Raw genomic sequence first — 8,939 nt, 5'->3', positions numbered from 1 at the left:
TAGAACCAGGGGGCTCAACTGCAAAGCGGGTGGGGCCTGATCAGGGCCTGTGTGTTTACGAAAGGCTCCAAAATTATAAAATTGTGGTAGAGTACACCTAACATAAAACGTAACCGTCTTAACCCCTTTCAAGCGTACAGGTGAGTGGCGTTAAGTATGCTCATGTTGCCAGGCAACCGTCGCCAGCATCACCTTCAGAACTTGTTCATCTTGCAAAACTGAAACTCTCCCAGCAGAGACTTTAATGTTAATGGCAAGTGAGGTGACTCACGGAGCTGAGCTGTCGCTCACCGCCAGAAGGAAGAAGATGCACACTCTTCACCTGTAAATCTGTGCCTAGTCTCTACACAGTACACAACAGTTTAGAGCTGTGAGGGCATCAGATCCCCCAGGTTATGGGCTCAGTCCCGCAAGTCTGCCCGCCCCCCGACTTCAGATGCCAGTTGAAGCCAGGTTGTCACGTGTGCTTCTGACCCACCGGCTGTAGATGAGAGGTTCCCACGGCCCCCTCCTCAGGTTGGATTAACTTGCTAGAGCAGCTCAGAGAACTCAGAGGAACACTTGACTTACTAGATCATAGGCTTCTGATAAGAGGCGTGGCTCAGGGGCAGCCAGATGGAAGAGACGCTCTGGGGAGGGTGGGGGAAGGCCCCCGAGCTTCCACGCCCCTCCCCGCACCCCCCCCCCCCCCCACCCAGCCTCCACGCCTTCCCAGCCTGGGCGCTCTCTGAACCCGCTCCTTCGGGGTTTCTGTGGAGGGTTCCTTACGCGGCCGTGATTGACTACATCACGGCCACTGGTGACTGATTCTGCCTCCAGCCCCCCTGCCCTCCCGGAAGGTCAGGGGCTGGGACCCACGTTCCAGGCCTCTGATCACACGGCGGCTCCACTGGCATCCAGCCCCATCCTTGGGTGGTTTCCCAGAGTCAGCTCATCAGCAGAAGGAAAGACACCTTCATCCCTCTCAGCAGAGGAAATTCCAAGGGTTTTGGGAGCTCCGTGCCAGGTACGGTGGGCAAAGACCAAATACGTCTTTCTTATGGGCCAGACTCTAAGTCAGGGCACGGCCTTTGGGAGACGCTGGGGAGGGGACATCCGCATCTCACGGGTCAGGGACAGACTCTCGCTGACCCCAGATCTCTTCAAAGTGCAGGACTGTTTTTAGCCGTGGCTCCGTCACTTCGCGCCCTGCAGTTCCGGGGCCCCGAGGCGCCTTCTCCGTGGCTGCTCCCTCCGGCGGCCCCGCCCAGCCGGGTCCTGGGAGCTGGACCATCGCTCCTGATGCCCCACCTGAAGGGAGAACCAGCAACTTCTCCAAGGTGCACCCGAGTGCCCGCATTTCAGGCAGGTGAGTCCCGCTGCCGCCTGCTCGGGCCTCGGCAGTGTAGGGTGGAGAAGACCCCCAGGCTGCCTGCCGTGGGGAGGCCGTCCAGCAGGGCGAGAGGTCCCACGCCCCTGACCCAGCCCTGCTGGGCACCCTGGAGGGCAGGCCCGTTTCTTCCTCCCTGACTTTAGTACCAAACACCAGACCATCGTAGAGCGGTGAACTCTTACCTGGAGCCCTGGGTTAATCAGAGTGCGGCCCTTCATCCACTCACTGTCATCTGTTTGAAAGAGACAGACGGATGGAATGGAGAGACTGGCCTTAGAACAGAGTCTGAAGCCCGGCTCTGCCTCTCGAGGCGTGGCCTTGACCTTTGGGAGTTTCCTCATCCGAGAAAGGGGGTCCGCGGGCCACACAGAAAGCACAGGGGCCCAGAGCGCGTGCCTGGATATCTTATGTCCTGCAGCCTGGCTGTGGGACCTGCAGGGACTCCTGGGACGTCTCTCTGCCCTCGTGAGCCACCTGCCCACCTGGCCTGAAGGTCCAGGGCTCCGTTGTCCTGGAAGCAGCCCTCACTTGAGGCCTGGTGGCATAGGAGTTGGCAGGGCCTTGGGGTGGGATCTCCACGGACTGAGCTCCAGGCGCCCCGGCTGCCTCCCAGTCCCCCCACCCCCCGACTCTCCCAGCGGGTTTCCTGGGACCACCTCCCAGACAAGCTCATCTCCAGGTCTCTTCCCGGCGGGAATCCAAGGACGAACCAACAGTCCCCTGAGGAATTTGGGGTGTGAGAGGCAAAAGTACCCTCCCTAGTATAGCACAGTGACGTGGCTAAGAGGCGTCGGGAGATCACAGGAAGGAGGTTGAGGACCCGTGCCTGACACCCCCCGGGGGCGACAGTTCCCAAGCAGAGGCCGAAGGAGGCCGTGCAGAGGGAGCCTGTGTGGGACGGGGTGGGCAGGAGGCCAGGGGCGATGAAGGCACAGCTGAGCGGCACTGCAGGGCAGGTGGGCTCATTGTGGGAAGAGGCCGAGGGCCCTAAACTCCCGTCACTTTGCGGGGTCAGTCTGCGCGGGAGGGCAGGGCTTGGCCAGCCCGTCACAAGGGCCCCCGCCCAGCAGGTCTGCCCACCAGCCCTGACACTGGGTGGGCATGGAGGGCAGGAGGGAAGGGGGTGGCGCCAGGGCTGCTGCCACCAAACTGAAGGCCATTTGGGGAAGACAAGGACTGGCTGGGAACAAGGGTGGATGCCGTGGTGGCAGAGTAACAGCAGGAATCTGGGACAGACATGAGGAAAGGTGCAGGCAGGGTCAGGCCTTCCTTGTGCCCCAAACATCCCCCAGTGGGCCATCCAGGTGCCTGGACTCATCCGTCAGAACTTTAATGGTAACAATAAACTCAGTAGCAGCAAACACCTACTGGGCTCCCCGTTCGTGTGCTGAGGGCTTCACAAGGACCCTCCTGTCGTCCTCCGACCTGTGAGGCAGCACTAATACTATCCCCACGTTACAGATGAGAAAGCTGAGGTCCATAGCTTTCCTAAAGTCAGCTTGCTGTGAAGTATTAACCCCTGCCTTAGTGAGATTAGGGTGCTATAGCAGAACGCCAGGGACGGAGCTGCTTAAACCAAAGAAGTTTATTTTCTCACGGTTCTGGAGGCTGGAAGTTCCCAGATCAAGGTGCCTGCAGGGTTAGTTTCTGGCGAGGCTCTTCTTCCCGGCTTGTAGACAGCCACCTGCTCACTGGGTCACCACAGGGCCGCAGCTCCTCGTTAGGACACCGGTCCTAGCCGGGCCCCCCTCCATGACCTTAGTTAACCTTTATTGCCTCCTTATAGGCCCCATTTCCAAATACAGGCACGCTGGAGGTCAGGGCTTCAGCATGTGAATTTTGAAGCCACAGTTGAGCCCATAATATCCCCTAACACTGTATGGAACTGTATTATTTGCAAACGTCTTTCGTGTCTGCATTTCTTACATTTCCATCCAAAAACTACAGTTTGGGCAGAGTAGCTCTTTACAAAAGCTACTCACTGCTTGGAATCTGGCCAGGGCTCTGGACACCCAGCGCTCTGGGCACCTGTAAACACCAATGAGAGGGGAAGCGAAGGGGCAAACTGGGCACGAGCCAGCTTGCGGAACTGGTGCACGCTGCCTGCCACCTGCCGAGGCCCCAGAGAACGGGCCCCACGTCCTGGCATGGCAGCCATCCTTTGGAGCTTGGCTGCGTCTGCCCCTTTGCAAGAGGGCTACATTCTCTCGTGCTTTCTCTACTACGGAGGTCAACTGTAAGTTGCCATTTATCATTATGCTTTTGCTGGTTTATTTTTCTTGTAGTAAAGCTAAGAATAAAATGAAATGTTTCTTGTGCCCGTAATTATACTGAACCAAGACAGCCACAAAATTTACAGAACCCAGGGCAAGAGTACAAATGGGGGTCCACAAGGCATATTTGCATTCATAGGAATTGCAAATAAAACAAGTTGTAAAAGGGGGTCATTCTAATTTCTGGCCTTGACAAATGTACCTCCATAGCAACTTGGGAGGCCACTGGACTTCCCAGTGGCCCTGTGGGAAGGGAAAGCCCGTGTTCCTGGACCCGTTTCTTCTTTGGATTGCTGATCTGGGCACATCAGCGGAAGGGGCTTGGAGCCAGTGGGAATTCCTGGGTCCCAGGTAGCTGGAGCAGGTCTACAAAGTTGAGAGCAGGACTTCTGGCTACAGGTGACATGAACCCTGTTTCATGGGGAGGGCAGGAGGGGCCAAAGGATGGCTGGCCCTCTGAAGTCCAGGCGCCTGGGGAGCTCCAAAACCAGACATGGATCAAGAAGTCCACATGTCCTGAAAAACAGAGTGCACGTGTGTCTGTGACTGGAGAACTCTGTGTTTCACACGCAAAGTTGTCTTTTGTTGAAATAATATAGTGCAGTATTTACTGAGTCTTGCTAAATATCTGGCCTCCATCTGCACTAGATGGCCCCTCCCCTGCCTGGGACTTCCCTCCGTGGGACCACATTCTGGCTGTGACCCTGAGCAGGCTCCTAGCAAACCCTGCAGGTGAGCTTTGCCTGAGACTCCCTCCAAAATCTCATCCCTCCTCCCACCTTGGCTAGAGCAGGGCAACGGTCAAAAGATAGTTTGGAGTGCATCGAGGAAAGCTGAACCGCTGGGTATTATTAACTTTGTCAGGTGTGATGCTGGTATTATGGAAATGTTTCAGAAAACAGGCCTTATCGATTAGATAAAGATTCAAGTATTTACAGGTGAAATATGTCTGCCGGATGCTTTAAAATTACTGCGGGAGAAAAAAAGGTGTGTGCGAGGCCCAGGATTTAGATGAAAAAAAAAAAAGTCACGATGCAGCGCATGCCCGCGGCCGGCCCGAGGGGCGTGGGGCCATTTTACTGCCCCGGGCCGCCCGAGCGTTTCCGGAACGACACCGACGGGGGAAGACGGGCCCTCACGCCCCTCCTCCGGGCCTACTCGCGGCCCTGCAGCCGCCAGAATCCTGGGGAGCCCGCCCTGCAGCCCGGGAAGGGGGGAAGGCGATCTGCGCGGCCCAACCGTCCCTTCCCCCGCCGGTCCCCCCCCAGCCCCGCCCCAGGGCCTGTCCCGCCCCCGAGACCCCGCCCAGAGTCCCGGTCCGCGCGGCCGGGCGGAGGGGGCCGGGGAGCGCGGCTCGGGGTTTGGGGGCGGGGACTCTGGGCTCGGGGGCGGGGACTCTGGGCCCGGGGGCGGGGACTCCGGGGCTGGGCGGGAATCCGGGGGCTGGGCGGGGACTCCGGGTTTTAGGGCGGGGTTTGGGAGAAGGCCGCAGTCCCGCCTCCTCCGTGGCCCCAGCGGCCTCGCTGCTCTTCCAGCCGAGTCGCTTCTCGCCGCCGCCCGGGGCTATCCGGTGAGTGCAGCTCTGCGCCCGATGAGCCCGGGGCGGGGTGCGCGGAGGGGGCGGCCCGGGGCTCCAAGGGCCGGGAGCCGGGTACGCGGAGGGGGCGGCCCGGGGCTCCGAGGGCCCGGGGCTCCGAGGGCCGGGAGCCGGGTGGAGCAGAACGTACGCGGAAGAGGCAGGACTGGGGGAGCAGGGGGCGGTCCGCGCGGCCGGGGCCTGGAGAGCGGGATGGGGACACCCCTCGGCCCGGAGCTCAGGTAGCTGTGGGGCCCGCGCCCACAGCACCCGGCGTCGGCGCCGACGCCCCGCTCCCCACCCCCCGGTGACGGGAAAGCACCAGGTGGGTCCAGCGCGGCTGCCGTTAACGGCCCTTCCAGGTGATTCTGCTGCGGGGGAGTTAAAACGGCAGCGCCGCTGAGGGTTTGTGCTGGGGGTGGGGACAGGCCACGAGTCCTGTGATGCAGATGCATTAGTCCCGTGTCTTCACCACCCTAAGGAGGCACAGAAGTTTAACTTTTCCAAGGATGCACGTATAGGAGGGGAGGAGCTGTGTGGGGTGAGGCGCGTGTGGGGTGAGGCGCGTGTGTGGGGCGAGGCGCGTGTGTGGGGCGAGGCGCGTGTGTGGGGCGAGGCGCGTGTGGGGCGAGGCGCGCGTGGGGCGAGGCGCGTGTGGGGCGAGGCGCGCGTGGGGTGAGGCGCGTGTGGGGGGTGAGGCGCGTGTGGGGCTGAGGCGCGTGTGGGGGGTGCGGCGCGTGTGGGGGTGAGGCGCGCGTGGGGCGAGGCGCGCGTGGGGCGAGGCGCGTGTGTGGGGCGAGGCGCGCGTGGGGTGAGGCGCGTGTGGGGGGTGAGGCGCGTGTGGGGGGTGAGGCGCGTGTGGGGTCTGAGGCGCGTGTGGGGCTGAGGCGCGTGTGGGGGGTGCGGCGCGTGTGGGGGGTGAGGCGCGTGTGGGGTGAGGCGCGTGTGGGGCTGAGGCGCGTGTGGGGTGAGGCGCGTGTGGGGGGTGAGGCGTGTGGGGGGTGAGGCGCGTGTGGGGTGAGGCGCGTGGGGGGTGAGGCGTGGGGGCTGGGTGGAGTGGGCTGAGAGCTAGCGGGTGACTTGAGGTCAGGGGAGCTTGTTTTTGAGGCACATCCTAGAGCAGGCTCGTTTCCCAGCAGACGACCCTGCAGAGGTTGAGGGGGGAAACTGAGTGAGGACACCTTGCAGGTGGCGTCCTTGAGCAGCTGAGCTGGGCCTGGGGCAGGGGGCCGCCTCTGGCCCTGTCCGCCGTGGGCGGGGTCGGCGGGGCAGTACTGGGCGGGCCATCCTGGGGCCTGGTGAAGATTAAGGAGGTAAAGAATCGCCCCCCGAGTCATGGGAGTGGGGTCGTTACTTTTGAAGAGATGAGGGACACGGCCCTGAAGCCCTGGGCCCGTAACCCTGTTGTGCCCCGCGTCCTCCCTCCTGTGGGTTCCACGAGGAATGCAGAGTGGGGACCCGAGATCCCGTCGGCGGCTTTGAGCACGGGCGCTGCTCCGTGGGGCAGGCCTGGACCCCCCTCCCCCTCCGCTACCGCCTCTGCGCCACGGCCCGACGGGGCATCCTGGCTCAGATCCCCAGCATCGCCAAGAGTGTGGCAGGAGTTTAAAGGAAGGGGTCGGGCTTAGACGTGGAGGACCAGAAGCCCACGGCGGGGTGGAAGCGGGTTCCAGCCCCCATGAAGGACCAGGGCTTGGGTCCCCAGTGAGGGCAGCCCCTGCGGGTGGGCCGACCAGCGGGCGGCCCTGGGCTGCTTGGCAGGAGGTGCAGGGCAGGTGGGAATGAGTAACTCCCAGACTTAAGTGGTTTGCTGCCTCTTTGAGCCAAGCAGAGCTTGCCCCGGCCGCAGTTCTGCAGGCTGGAGACGAGGGGCTCCCCTGTGCCTCCATGCATTGTGCCCAGCGCACCCCTCTTCTGCCCAGCACCTCCTCTGCTGCCCCTGGGGAGGGGCTGCGTGTTAAACAGGTAGCCACGTGCCCCTGCTCTTCCTGAAGCTAGAAATCCTCTGGGAAAAAAGTTTACCAGCAGCTGGGTGCAGTAAGCCCACCACCTCATTCCTCACCTGAAACCGTCTGGGGTCAGCTATCGAGGATGACAGGAGAAGGCATAAAGGCGTCTCTACTGAAGAGAGAGGTGGAAAGGTGTATACATTTCATATTTAAAAACACCCCGGATCTAGAGCACTGATTTAAAAAAATACAGTATGAGTGTGAGAGTGTGTGTTTATGTGTACATTGTGTATATATATATGTGTACATTGGGTGTATATATATGTGTACATTGGGTGTATATATATGTGTACATTGTGTATATGTGTATGTGTACATTGGAAGGATATGCGTATGTGTACGTTGTGTATATATATGTGTACATGGTGTATATATATGTGTTTGTGTACATGGCGTATATATATGTGTATGTGTACACTGTGTGTACATTAGAAGGATATGTGTATGTGTACACTGTGTGTATGTGTGTGTGTACATTGGCAGGATATATGTATGTGTACGCTGTGTATATATATATGTGTATGTGTGCATTGGAAGGATATACACTAGACTTAGCATTAGTGATCTTGGAGCAGTAACGTTGAGGAATTAAACTTATTTATACCTTTTTGTATAGTGTAAATCTTATTTCTCATGAACACGTTACTTGTGTAATAAAAGCAATCAAGTTTTTATTTTGGAAAGGAAAGTAAGTTGGATGGTCCCTCAAGCGTAGAACAGGTGAATGGATTGTGGTATATTCATGCGGTTGCTTTCTAACAGTAACAATAACAGTAACAATAAAATGAAACAGATTCAGCAGTGTGGCTGAATCTCGGAAGTATAATGTCCAGTGAAAGAAACAAGACATGAAAAGAGTAAATGGAGTGTGATCTTACTGATCTAAATTGCAAAGTGAGCAAAACACTACTGTGGGATCCCCCCCTTACCTATGGGGGATACGTCCCAAGACCCCCTGTGGATGCCTGAAACCACGGTTGTGCTGAACCCTGCATCTACTCTGCTTCTCCCTGTACATACATACCTGTGATGAAGTTTAATGTATAAATTAGGCACAGCATGACTACGCTTGTGCTTGGGGGCCGTTATTAAGTAAAATAAGGGTGACTTGAACACAAGTGCTGTAATACCATGGCAGTGGATCTGGTAACCTACAAAGCTGCTAAGTGAGTGGCCAGCGGGTGGATATGCCAGACAAAGAGATGATCCACGTGCCCAGCAGAACAGAGCTGAACAGTGCGAGCTTTCGTCCCACTGCTTAGAACAGCACGCAATTTAGAACTTATTTCTGGAATTTTCCATTACTTTTGGACCATGGTTGACCTCAGGTAACAAGTCGTGGGTAAGAGAGGTGACTGTCAGGAATTCACTGCTGAGGGCGTGGGATCAATACCTGGTCGGGGAATTAAGATCCCACAAGCCATGCGTGGTGCAGCCCCCGCCCCCACCCAAAAAAAAGAGTAAAGGGAGAGGACCATCTGTTGTTTAGCGCTGTAGTCATAGTTGGTAAAAGTGAAGGAGAAATAGAACAAGCTGAGGTGTGATCGTGTCTCGAGTTAGCACTATTCTGGCGGGGAGTGGTTATTTCAGAGAGTCTGCGGAGGCTGGGAGTGTTCTGTTTCTTGCCCTTATTCCACAAATGATTCATACTTTTTATTGAGATATAAATCACATACCCAAAATTCACCCTTTAAAATGTACAGTTCCGT

The 8,939-nt window shown here is 58.0% G+C and overlaps 1 protein-coding gene across 1 annotated transcript in view; it reads left to right on the top strand.

The window, feature by feature from the left end:
• The first annotated feature begins 5,135 nt into the window (after nucleotides 1-5,135).
• Nucleotides 5,136-8,939, top strand: part of SLC41A3 (solute carrier family 41 member 3) — a 64,526-nt gene continuing 60,722 nt past the window's right edge. The window contains exon 1 of the mRNA XM_060023205.1: nucleotides 5,136-5,215. The gene's annotated coding sequence lies outside the window, so the exon portion shown is untranslated. The remainder of the gene's footprint in view (nucleotides 5,216-8,939) is intronic.

This window comes from Delphinus delphis, chromosome 10 (genome assembly GCF_949987515.2).
Source record: "Delphinus delphis chromosome 10, mDelDel1.2, whole genome shotgun sequence".
Classification (NCBI taxonomy): domain Eukaryota; kingdom Metazoa; phylum Chordata; class Mammalia; order Artiodactyla; family Delphinidae; genus Delphinus; species Delphinus delphis.
This window is presented reverse-complemented; position numbering and strand designations above follow the sequence as displayed.